Below are 13,576 nucleotides of genomic sequence, written 5' to 3'. Positions count from 1 at the left end.
CTCAGCTCAACTCAGCTCAGTTTAGTTCAGTTCAGTTCAGTTCAACTCCTAATTTTCTTTTCTTATAAAATATTCATTTCATTTCAGTTCAGTTCAGTTCAATTGAATTCAGTCTATGAGAACATGCCCTCACTAATTGTATCTATTTCTACTTATTTCAAACCATAAATTTGTAACCAACTAGTGCTAGCTAATACTTATTAGAATTATCACTTTTTTAGACATCAATTTTTTACAATTTATACGTAGTATTTATTAAAAATATCATTAATCAAAGTAATGCATATACTACCTCCGTTAATTATTATGTGCAACAAAGAAATATTTTATGTCTCACAAATAATACCCCTTTGTTGCACATAATAATTAACGGAGGTAGTAGAGCACTTAAATAAAAGCAAAAGAAGTACTCGTATTAATTAATAAAAAATTATCACCTAAACTATGTGCAATAATAAATTAATAATTGCTTAAACTCTCATTTTTGAATAATTACAACACTTTTATTTTTCATCTATTTATAACTAATAACAGTACAACATTTCTTGATTGATCTTTTTATTCTGTTAGTTTTTATTACTCTGTATTGTTCTCTTTTCCAATAACAATTATTAATCTAGGAATGCATGAAAAAATCACTTGCAAATTAGTGTAATTAATCAGTGATAGAGCTAGAAATTTCAAATCGGGTGGAAGGACATGGTATATTTTGACAAAATTGTTTAAAAAATTACTTGACACGTAGATAATTAAGTATTTTTCCAAAATTCTTAGTCATACAATCCAAAATGTTTAAAAAATTTCTATAAATCAGACACTTATCTTTGAGGGTAGTCAAGAATTTTTCAATTCTTTTCTATTATTTGAACCATTTCTATTTTTTTATCCAATTCTATTTTTTTAACCAATTCACACTTAAAAAAAAAAAAGCAAAAATATACTCATTTTATTGATTTGGGAATAATCCATTATGTTCATTCTTCATTTCGGACCATGACAAAGAAGTTCAAAATCGTATATTACTAATACTTGAGCCACTTATTTTCTTGAGTCTATAGGAAACGAAATAAAGGGATTATTTCCTTGGGATTTCAACCATTAAACTTGCCGAAGATTGGGTAATTTTCTAGTTGTCTTGGACTTGTTTGATTTAGTGAACATTTAACGTGTCCTAATTAAATTAAAAAATATGAATCAATAATTCAATTACGATATCACACAATCAAAATTTTCAGACAAATTAACACAATTAACAAGTTAATAGCAACGAACAACTCAAACATTCTATCAAAATTTCAATTTCTATAGTTCATCTATAATAAGCGTGTGAGGTTTTATTAATTTTAACAAAACAATTCAAGTAATCTGAACTATATATATACAAATATTATCATTCAAACAATTGAAAATTGGGATTTTTAAACATATAAACTCGCCATAGATGAAAATATCTCATACTTGAATTACTAACATTATTTTCTTTTTTTTTTTTTAAAAAAAAAAACTATTTTTTAACTGTACCCCTCTCCCTCCGCCCCTGTAATTAATGAATATTTTTTATTAATAATATCCTCTTTTAACTTCTTATGTATAGCTTTTGGGGATATGTATAGCATATACATAGTCCTACTAAGGGTCTGTTCTCATCATATTATTTTCAGTTCAGTTCAGCTTTAAAAGTTCAGTTTAGTTCAATTCAACTCTTAACTACCTTCTCTCATAAAATATTCAGTTCAGTTCAATTCAGTTCAGTTCAGCTCTAATAAGTTAAGTTAAGTTAAGTTCGGTACTTCAGTTCAATTCAGCTCATTTCAGTCAATGTGAACAAAGCCTAACTATCTTTCACGAAATATACATAGTATTATAAACCATGACTTTGTTCTCCTTCCTTTGTACTTTTTTTCCTTAAGCTATTTATTAAGCTTAAATGTTGCGATCAATTTGAAGCGAAGCATTTAGTAATTCTACTTCGGAAAAAACCTCCTCCAAACCACAATATGCATTATTTTCAGTGGCATCAAAATCGAGGTATTATGGATTAAAAGCGGGCCATGCAAAATAATATAGTATGAGCAATTGAGCATGACACTCTTGGACTATACCAAGTTGTTTGACTAGTCAAAAAACTATTTTGATCAGTGACGAAAAAAAAAAAAACCCATTTTAAAAATTTTAGGTTGGATAGAAAGGAAAGCAAAGTGTAGAGAGTATGTAGGGAACTGAACCTAGCATGCCTTTTTTCTTTTTTGAGAGGATGACCCAACAAGCATCTTTAGATTGGAAACATTGTGAAGCAAAGAATATTTAGATGCTGACATTCACTTAAAACATTTCACTTTTACAATCAAATTTACAAAATATTAGCAAAACTTCTACTCCATATTAAGAATATGAATATAGTGAGTGTTACACTGTTACATCTATGTATCAAGCTACATTTAGTCATTTACAATAATATTTGTTCATAGAGGTATTAAAACCTAAACTGACTGACTAGACTAAAAAAAAAAAACCTTAATGTTGATTTGGACTCGCATGTACATAATAATTTGAAAATTTTGGATTTCAACGCCAGAAAAAAAAACCCGAAAATAGTTTTCAACACCCCTAATTTTTTATTTTTTTTTTTTTAATTTTAACACTAGAAAAATTGGATTTTACCGCCCCTTAACGGTCCCCGTCCAAAAAATCCATTAAGTGGGGTCCGCAGTGACACGTGTCACCATTTGATTTGTTTTTAAAAAAAAAAATAAAAAAAAAAACTAAATCTACCCAGTCACCCCAGCCCCACCAACGCCCCACCACTGCCACCTTCACCCAACGCAGCCGACGACACATTTCCTCCCTCAACCTACTTGGAACCTCCCCCTCCCTTTCCCGTAACCCTAATCAGCCCCAAAAACCACCAAGCCAAAACCCTCCTTCCCCAAAACGGTCACGAATTCGGCCATTAATGGCCGAAATCGGCTGATTTTGGGGCTAAGAATGGCCGAAATTGGTCGGTTTAAGGCCACTCAACCCCAAAATCGGCCGATTTCGGCCATTAAGGACCGATTTCGTGGCCGTTTTGGGGAAGGAGGGTTTTGGTTTGGTGGTTTTTTGTGCCGATTAGGGCTGCGGGAAAGGGAGGGGGAGGGAAGGGGATGCACCGCCGGCTTCCTGCCGACTGCGTTGGGTGAAGGTGGAAGTAGTAGTGGGGTGGCGCATGGTGGTGGTGGGTCTGGGGTAGCTAGGTAGATTTAGGTTGTTTTTAATTTTTTTTTTTTTTATAATTTGTTTTCTTTTTTGACCAATAACAAAGCGAAACGTGGTTTTATGCCCCTACTTAACGGATTATTGGACGGAATAAGTTAAGCGGTGGTAAAATCAAATTTGTTATAAAAATTTTGGTGTTAAAATAAGTTTTTTTTTTTTTTTTTTTTTTTTTTTTTTTTTTTTTTTTTTTTTTTTTTTTTTTTTTTTTACTTTTACCACAAAAAAAAAGCCAACAAATTGTTTTTACCACCAAAACTTTTAAAAGTTTTATTTTACCACAAAAAAAATCTAAAAATTTTTTTTTTACCACATATCATTAAGAAAATCGTTAAATATATCGGTTTTTAAAAAAATTCTTCGATTTTCGTTCGCATAACATGTTATTCCTAGGTTAGGGGGCATTTTGGCCTAAAGGTTCCAATTTAAGGTCAGAATTGATAAAAAATGATCGGAATTGTCTCATTTTGCGTGTTCACGCAAATTAAGGTATTTTTAAACACGAAAAACGAGACATTATCGATCACTTTTTGTAAATTCTGATCTTAAATTGGACCCTTTGGACCAAAATGCCCCCTTAAACCTATGAAGAACATGTTTTGCGCACGAAAATCGAAAAATTTAAAAAAATCCGTTAGGTTTTTGACGGAATGTGGTAAAAAAACAATTTTTATTTTTTGTTTGGTGGTAAAATAAAACTTTTAAAAAGTTTTGGTGGTAAAAAAACAATATTTGGAATTTTTTGGTGGTAAAAGTCAAAAAATCCAAATTAAAATAATTTTTTTTGGGTGTTAAAAACCATCGGGGGGGTTTCTGATGTTAAAATCTAAAATTTTCCAATTTAGCATGATTTAAGTTTGAAATTAGACCTGACCTGACCTTACTAAACTTGATGCGGACACTTGAATTGATACTTCTATTTGTCCTTATTCCTTATAGAGTATTGAGTATTGAGAGTCCCATTCATGAGATTTTGGCAGCCTGGGGAAAAGATGTAAATGGGTCCCTAATTAGGCTCTGTTCACTTCACCTTAATTATACTGAACTGAAATTATTTTTGCTGCACTTAAATTATATACTGAATTGAAATTATTTTTGCTGAACTGAAAATATTTTTGTTGCACTTAAATTATTTTACTGAATTGAAATAATTTTTGCTGAACTGACATTATTTGTACTGATTTTCTATTATATTTCTTCTTTATAATTACTGAATTTTACTTAATTGAACTTATTTTTACTGAATTGAAATTATATTTACTGAACTTAACTTATTTTTATTGAACTGAAATTATTTTTACTGAACTAAATCTATTGTTACTGAACTAAAATTATTTTTATTTAATATTACTTTTTTTTTTAAGGTAATTGTAGTGAATAGGACCTTAAAATTAATATTGTAAGTTTTAAAATTTTAGTTATGTAAGAAAATATAACAACAATATAGGCATGTTTTATACTTTTGTTACTATTAATTTCAAATCAATGAATTGACAAGCAGTCAATATTACTCTTCAACAATCTTCAACTAAAATAGATAAACATTTTAATCTAATATGATTATAAAATAAAGCTTAAAATAATCTCAACTATTTGTGGTGTGTGCAAAATAATATTGGTACGTCCTAACCTATTTGTTATCAATAGTACCACCTTGTTGGAAATAGTAATGCAAATGGATGACTTGCGCCCGATCGGGCGGATCTCGCCCGATCGGGCGAAGGTAGTCAAGGAAAAATCGGGAACTCTCGCGCTCGATCGGGCGGGCTTCGCCCGACCGGGCGACGGACAAGAGTTTTTCTACGAGAACTCTCGCACCCGATCAGGCGGGCTTCGCCCGACCGGGCGGCGGACTCAAGTTTTTGACGAGCCCGATCGGGCGGCTTCGCCCGATGGCTCGCCCGGAATGGGGATTTCAGATCGCCCGACCGGGCGCGACACTGCTTCTGGAAAAACTTGATCTCGCGCCCGATCGGGCGGCAGCTCGCCCGATCGGGCCCGCCTTTTTCCTAGGTCGGTTTGCTTACGTGTTTCTCTTTTTCAGGACTCATATAAATACGAGTCTTACTTTTTCATGACATTCATTTACTTTCTAGCCGAAAACACAAACCTACCTTTTGAGATCTGAACAGTTCTTGAGCAATTCCACTCTTCCAGTTCGGGTGCACGGATTACAGAGAGAGTTGCGTTAAACTTGGGGGGCGTGCGTCACTAGGAAACTTGTACCGGTGGTGGCGTATTTCGCTTCTAAGGCAGTGGATTTTGTTCCACGGCGCGACTGTGAGTTTGGGATCTTCAATCCAGGAAAGTTCTAATCTTTTATTGTTTGTTATAGATTTCAACAGTTATTTTACCAACACACCTTTTGTATAATATAATCAAAATGGTTCGCCGGTCACTGCAAAAATTATTGTAAGGAATATTTCATTCATATTCATAATTATATTATTTTTTATATCATATACGAATATTACTTTTTCCAAAATGCATATTTCCTTCATTTGTATTACTTGCAACACAACTACTTTAGCACACACTTTAAGGAGATATTAGACTAGAAAAATGGACAAATTAATTAACAATAATTTACCACCAATAAGATGGCCTGGAAAGGATATATTGCAACGATTTAAATTTAATAACATACATTGTCTGTCTACATAGTCTAATAAATAACTTCCTCAAATAGTGTGTAAAAAAGGTATGTTATATATATATATATATATATATATATATATATATATATATATATATATATATATATATATATATATATATATATATATATATATATATATATATATATATATATATATATATAACTGAGAAAGTATTACTCCCTTCGTTTCGCATTATTTGCAACACTTTTCACTTTCGGTCATTTCAAATTAGTTGTAACACTACTATATTTGTAAAGGATCCACCAATTTTTTATAATTTCTCTCTCCCACTAACCCAACTTTCACAAATATTTTATTATTTCTCTTTCCTACAAACCTCACCCACACTACTTTTTTTTTTTTAAATTTTTTTTTTTAAATTTCTATTTCTTACTAACAATGCTTTATATTATAAGCTTATAAGCTTATAAGCCTAGTCTATAATTTTCTTAAATTGTGAGCCAAGCCTATTATTGCAACAAATGCGAAATAGAGGGAGTATGTTAATAATGTTAGGGGCGGAGCCAAGGGGGGGCTGGCGGGGGTCTTGGCCTCCCCCTTGGCTCAAGATATCAATTAAATTTGCTCTTAATTGTCATTAATTTTGGTTTAGAGGAGTTGGTTTTTTCCATGTGATAGTATGTAAGTTGTTAAGGGATCAAATCTTGTAGCTAACAATTTTTTTTTTCCAAAAAAAGTAAATGTAATACGTAGGTATAATCTTGGCTCCCCTTACTTAGAAATTCTGGCTCCGCCACTGAATAATGTTGTAGGTGTCGTTCGAAGTGCGCCTAAGTTAGTATGTTGTGAATATGCTTGGTACTCATAGGAAGTGGGAATTGACATATTAAGATTAGGGGTCTTCAAAAAAAAATAATAAGATTAGGGACAAGGAAAGTAGGGAGCCGCCAACAAGTTTTTATGGAACTTGTAAACCGTTCACGGATCATAAAAGGCAACCATGATAAAGGGACAACGAAAGGCAACAACGATTGACCCGTGAAGGTTACACCCCATTCATAATCCATAAGATTACTAACTCCATATGGTTCAGAACCACGAAAGTAGGATCGGGGATAATGGTACGAAGTGAGTCATGGAGTCACATTCACCCGTATTGGCCTCTGCTTGATTCTTATTGTGAAAAGTGATTCCTGCGATCTCAAAGGCATGCAAACAAAATATTCAATTTGCTCCAAACTATTATTAGGCTAAATTGGTGGAATATTAATGCAACATATAATTCTAAAATATTTGTGATCACTTGATTAAACAACAAGATTAAAAAGGAACATAAACCGGCTGTCCAAATTATCTTATTAGGCGTGATTTTCAATTACATATTCCCTTTAAACATGCAATATGATGATCAATAATAATAATAATAGAATAAACATTAATATTGAAAGCAATTCAACAATAAATTGTTAGTAAAATCAAAATCATAATAAACCTAATCATGATATTAGCAACAAGAATAAACATAAGAGTAATTAAGTGATTAATTACTCACTTTCTGCACTTCCTTAAATTGCTACATCATGAATAAGCTGTTAGTAACTTCAATGAAAATATAAATCAAATTGAAACAATTAAATTAAATAAAAAGTAGAGTTGATTTTGTCCAAACCCTCAGTCAATTATACCTTTCACGCCTTGATTTAAGTATAGAACTTTGGGTATTGTATGGACTCCTAGGAGTGCTTAAAGGAAGGAATAGTGAAAGAATGAGGAGGTTAGTGTTTAGGCTAAAGAGGGAGAAGAGAATTATTTTGTAATCAAGCTTGTTGATGATTGAAAAATGGGTTATATGACCTCTATTTATAATGAAAAAAAAAGGGTCGAAGAATTAAGAAAAGATAAGAATTCGAATCGGAATAAAACTCTTGTGATAGACATCAGTTTTTGCGGTTTTTGTTTTTATCATATCTTTTGATCCAGAAATCGGAATAAGATAAATAATATGTCGTTGGAAATATGTTGAAATATAATTTCTAACCCAATTGGAATAAAATTAAAAATCCATTGTATAATAAAATATATGGCCGAAATAGTTGAACGATGTCAGTTTTGGATAGAGTTTGGTATTTCATTCATATCTTTTCCATTACAGTTCGGAATTGATATTATAATGTATCATTGGAAAGATAATTTCAAGGGCTATCCAAAAAACTAAGATTTGGATAAAAAATATGAGGTACGAAAATAATATATGACTATCTTTGAACGTCTTTCAATTGAAATAGAATTAGGACTTTCAAAAAGAAAAGTTTAATTTAATTTCAAACTCTTTAATCTTATCTTTTCAAAGAGGAGAATTAAGATCTTTTAGAAACTTCTAGAAGTTTCTAAGTAATCCTAATTGGTTTAGGAATGAGATTAAAGTCTTTGGACCCTCCACATGATCATTGGGTCGTAGGTAAGGTGGGCTTAGGTTCGATTTGGGCTCAGTTTAGTATTTTGACCATAACTTATTCGTTATAACTCGGATTAGGACTTATAATATATATTTGGAAAGCTATTTTCAAAAACCATCAAAATATTTAATAATTATGCCCATATTATGGACCAAAATAAATTTCTCAAAACGCTTTTATAAAAAGGACACGAAATGAATTATTTTGGGTTTAAAGGCATGAAAAGAGGAAAATAAGTTATGGTTTGGGGAAATGGGCTAGGAATTGGGTTGGTTTATGAAATTTTTTGGGATTGAATATGAATTTAAGCACTCCAAGATTAAATACTCAACCTGACCAATAATGGCGGTGAAAGGTTGTTCATCATCGGGTTTGATTTTGGGGAGACATTTTTAGGTGTCTACAAATGTCCTTATGCTTCTGGAAATAGAATGCTCCTAAAAGTGTTAGGATAAGGTATCAAGATGTCTTAGAATCTAAGTCCAATTGCTTAAAAGTCCTTAGAGAAGTCCATGAGCTCCGCCATGCAAGAACGTTTGGGGGCTTGACCTGCAAGAAAGAGAAGGTTAGCTGCCTTGGAGTGTGTGACTCCGGAAATCCCCTTCGATACTTAATTCAGTGAATCATACTTTAAGAGAGATAAAGTAGATTGAGTGTGTGTACTTTCTAGAGAGATAAAGTAGAGAGAGAAGGAGAGAGATTTAGATTAAAGTTCCCATCACTCATCATTTGAAAGTTCACAATAAAACTATGAAATTAAAATTTAGTTAAATAAAATAAAATTACAAGAAATGAGTTAAAATAGGACATTAGACTATTAGAGTAGTATGTAAAATTTAGTTAACAAATAAAATTACTACTGTAGGGAATATTTCAAGCATCCCAAACTTAAGCCCCACTGTGTTCATACACTTAAGCATGGTGCCATCCAAAGGGAAGGAAGCTATAGTTAAAAGAGTCGCCAACAAGTTTTAGGAACTTGTAAACCGTTCACAGGGTGAAAATTGCACCCCTTCACGATCCATGAGATCACTAACTCCATAGTGGTCTGGAACCATGACTGGATATTCGGAGATGAAGGTACAAATTCAACCTAAAAGAGATTGAACTTGCCCTTAAAATAGGCCTCTACTTTATTATTCTTTTCATATTCATGTGCGCTTTCTGACTAACATACAATCAATAGGTTAGCCCTAAACCTGTTTATCTATGTTCATTGAATATTAATGCACAAACAAAACTATTATTGGCGATCACTTGAATTATAATCATATTAACCTAAACAAGATTATTAATTATCTTGTTAAGCGTGATTACAAATACAAATTCCCCTTAAACCTGCAAGAGAGGTCGTGATCAAGCAAAAACAACAATAATACATAAATATATTGATAAAACAAATCATCACCATAATATTCAATAAAGCATAATAATATTAGCAAGATCCTAGGCATGATACTAACAAGATTAATAACAAATCCTAGCATGTCACTAAACATTAAAGATCAAAGCTTTAGCCCGAACATGATACTAACATGATAGAAGAAATAGGAAGCAACCTAAACATGATACTAGAAATCAATAAAAGCATCCTAACATGATACTAGGAATTAATATAAAATTATGAAAATGATTTATATATGAAAAGAACAATTAAATTACTTACTTCGATGCCTCGTATCTCTTTCTAATAACAAAATACACGTAATAGTAACTTCAAGGAAAATATTAAATCAAACAATTAATTGAAATAATTGAAATAAGGATTTGGGACCAAACCCTCAGAAATTATCAACCTTTCATGTCTAGGGAGAAGGCAACTTCGAGCTTGTCTAGGTGTGTCTAGAACTTGTGAATGCGAAATTTTATAAAAAGGGGAAGGTTTAGAAAGAGGGAGAAGAATAAGCTATTGTTTGAGAGAATAAGGATGATTGTGAATCTTGATGATTTTGAGCGAATTAAAACGGGGAAATACGACCGTATTTATAAATAAAATAGTCTAGAAACAATAGAAAAGAATCAGAATTTTAATCGGAATAAAACTGACCCATGTCGCCAGCGATAAAGCCCATCGCGAAACGACAAGCATCACGCATGGCGACAACCTTGCCGTTTGGCGCTAATTAAAAGATAAAGCACACTTTTGTACGGAATCCTCTTCTTAATACAATTAAGCAATTAATCTCTGTTTTAGTCAATTTTAAATCAGATTTTATCATGATAAAACACTTGTTTTATTTCAAACCAAATTCACTATTTTTCTAAAAAAGATAATTATCAATCCTAACTCTAACTCAAGATAACCTTCTAGACTATTTTAGAATATTAGAATCAATCCTAATAATTTTAGGAATAATAATTAATGGGTCCTCCACTAGATCATTGGGCCATAAACCATTTTAGACCAAATTTAGTGTTTTAGCCATAACTTCCTCATTATTCATTGAAATTGGACTTATAATGTATCATTGGAAAGCTCTTTGCGAGCTTGACCCAACTACAATATCATTGGACCCTTGTCATGGAACAAGATAAATTAGACTAGCTATTTTTATAAATAGAGTAGATTTTCGAAAACAGAAAGAAAGATTTTTATTAAAATGACCGCATCATAAGACTTTTCACACTTTCACTTCAATTCGTTCGATAATCAAGCGACATGTAAATTATTCATCACTAGGTTTGGTTTTTGGGGAGACACATTTGGGTGTCTACAGAAGCCCCCACTTTGACTGAGTTTGGAGAAACGCAAGTTTCGAAAACAAAAGACAAAGTAGCGATAGGGACGGAGAATGATTCAGAACGTTCTGCGATCCTAAATCATTCTTGTAACGTCGATACCTGCAAACTAGCGTTAGTTTAACAGATAAAAGAGTTAAGAAACGCGTATCTTGCACCATCAAGTACACGTCTCTGGGGTAACCGATTTTGTTGCTGCATTTATGATAACCTCCATAGTGCCTTGTGAACGCCATCGTAGAACACCGCTGCTTGTAGCTATCTGATATATCTATTTTATATAGTATTTTACCCGCATCCTTTGGTCGTAATTGGTAGTGTTTTTGGCTCTTTTGAGCCACTTTTATTACTAATTGTTGTTTTCTAGTGCTTTCGTAGTTTTGGTTGAGTTTTACAGGGAATTACACATTTGGAGCATTTTCTCGGGATTTTATGAAGCTACTACGAGCATTTGAGGAGCACGACTGATATACTGAGGTAATTGGACCGAGTAGTCAAGCCCCAAGGAGGAAATCCAGATTGGGCCGAATGATCGGGGGCCCAATCGAAGTCCAAAGCTTGCCCAAAGTGGGCTAGAATGCCCAAGATGGCCTTGCCCCGCCAAGTTCGTCTCGCCCGAAGGAGCGCCCGGCCGGGCGGGGCAGAAGAGTGCATGACGCCCAATCTCACGTCCGACTGAGCGCGAGAGTAGATTTTTTGGAGAAAAAGCGCGCCCGACTGTAGGGAATATTTCAAGCATTACCCCTAGCTTGAACCCCACTATGATCATACACTAAAGTATGGTGGCATCCAAAGGGAAAGAAGCTAGAGCAAAAGAGTCGCCAACAAGTTTTAGGAACTTGTAAACCGTTCACAGAGTGAAGGTTACACCCCTTAACGATCCAGGAGATCGTCAACTCCAATAGGTCTGGAACCATGACTGGTAGTTCGGGGATGAAGGTACAAATCCAATCTAAATGAGATTGAACCTGCCCTAATAATAGGCCTCTACTTTATTCTGATCGTATTCATTTGCGCTTTCTGACTAACATGCAATCAATAGGATTAACCCTAAACCTGTTTATCTATGTTGGTTAAATTTAATGCACAAATAAAACTATTATTGGCGATCACTTGAATTATAATCAAATTAACCCTAAATAAGATTATTAATTATCTTATTAAGTGTGATTACAAGTACCAAATTCCCTTTAAACATGCATAAAAGGTGTGATCAAGCAATAACAATAAATATATATCAAGCAACATAATAATAATCATCATAATAATAATTAAAATAATCATATTTATCATAATCATGTTAAACCATAATAATAATAGCAATATCCTAGGCATGATACTAACAAGATTAATAACAAACCCTATCATGTCACTAAACAATAAAAATCAAAGCTTAGCCCTAACATGATACTAACATGAATATTAGGAAAGAATGTAGGAAGCATCGTAGGAATCATAATTGATATAAGCAAATCACCCTAAATATCATACTAAAGAAAGCATCCTAACATGATATTAGGAACAGCCTAAACATGATACTATGAATCAATAAAACATCCTAACATGATACTAGGAATCAAAATAACAACCTAGACATGAAATCTATATCATAATATCAATAAATCAATTAAAGCACTTACTTGGATGTCTCGTACCTCTTTCTAATAACAAATACACACGTTAGTAACTTCAAGGAAAATAATAAACAACAATTAAATTAAATAATTGAAAGAGAGATTTGGGACAAAACCCTCAGAAATTAAAACCTTTCACGTCTAGGGCGAAGGCAACTTCGAATAATGCTAGGTGTGTCTAGTGCTAATGTATGAGGAATTGTGTTTGTAAAAGGGTTGGTTTAGAAAGAGAGAGAGAATCAAGAAATTCTTGATGAGAGTTGGTGATTAAAAAAAGGGGAGATATGACCTCTATTTATAGAGAAAAAAGAGAGTCGAAGAATAAGAAAAGAATCCGAAATCGAATCAAAATAGAACTCGATGGACAGCAGTTTTTGCGGATTTTGTATTTATCATATCTTTTGATCTAGAAGTCTAAATAAGTCATATGATATGTCGTTAGAAAGCTCTTGAATTTTACTTTTCAACCCAATTAGAATCAGATTAAAATCATTTGTATATAAAAAGATATGGCCGAAATAGTGGGACAGTATCAGTTTTGGATAGAGTTTCATATCTAATTCATATCTTTTTCGTTATAGCTCGGAATTAATATTATAGTATATCATTGGAAAGTTAATTTCAAGATCTATCCAACCATATAAAATTTGGATAAATATTATGAGGCACAAAGATAAAATCTGACTGTCTTTGAACATCTTTAAATTCGAATAGAATTAGGATTTAAGAAAAGGAAAATTTTAAAAAAGGAAAGTTTTTATTTAACTAAAATTCTTTGATTTTATCTTTTCAAAAAGGATAATTAAGATCTTTTAGAAACTTATAGAAGCTTCTAATTAATCCTAATTAGTTTAGGAATAGGATTAGACCTTTG

The sequence above is a fragment of the Chenopodium album genome, chromosome 9 (assembly GCF_948465745.1).
Source record: "Chenopodium album chromosome 9, dcCheAlbu1.1, whole genome shotgun sequence".
Classification (NCBI taxonomy): domain Eukaryota; kingdom Viridiplantae; phylum Streptophyta; class Magnoliopsida; order Caryophyllales; family Amaranthaceae; genus Chenopodium; species Chenopodium album.
This window is presented reverse-complemented; position numbering follows the sequence as displayed.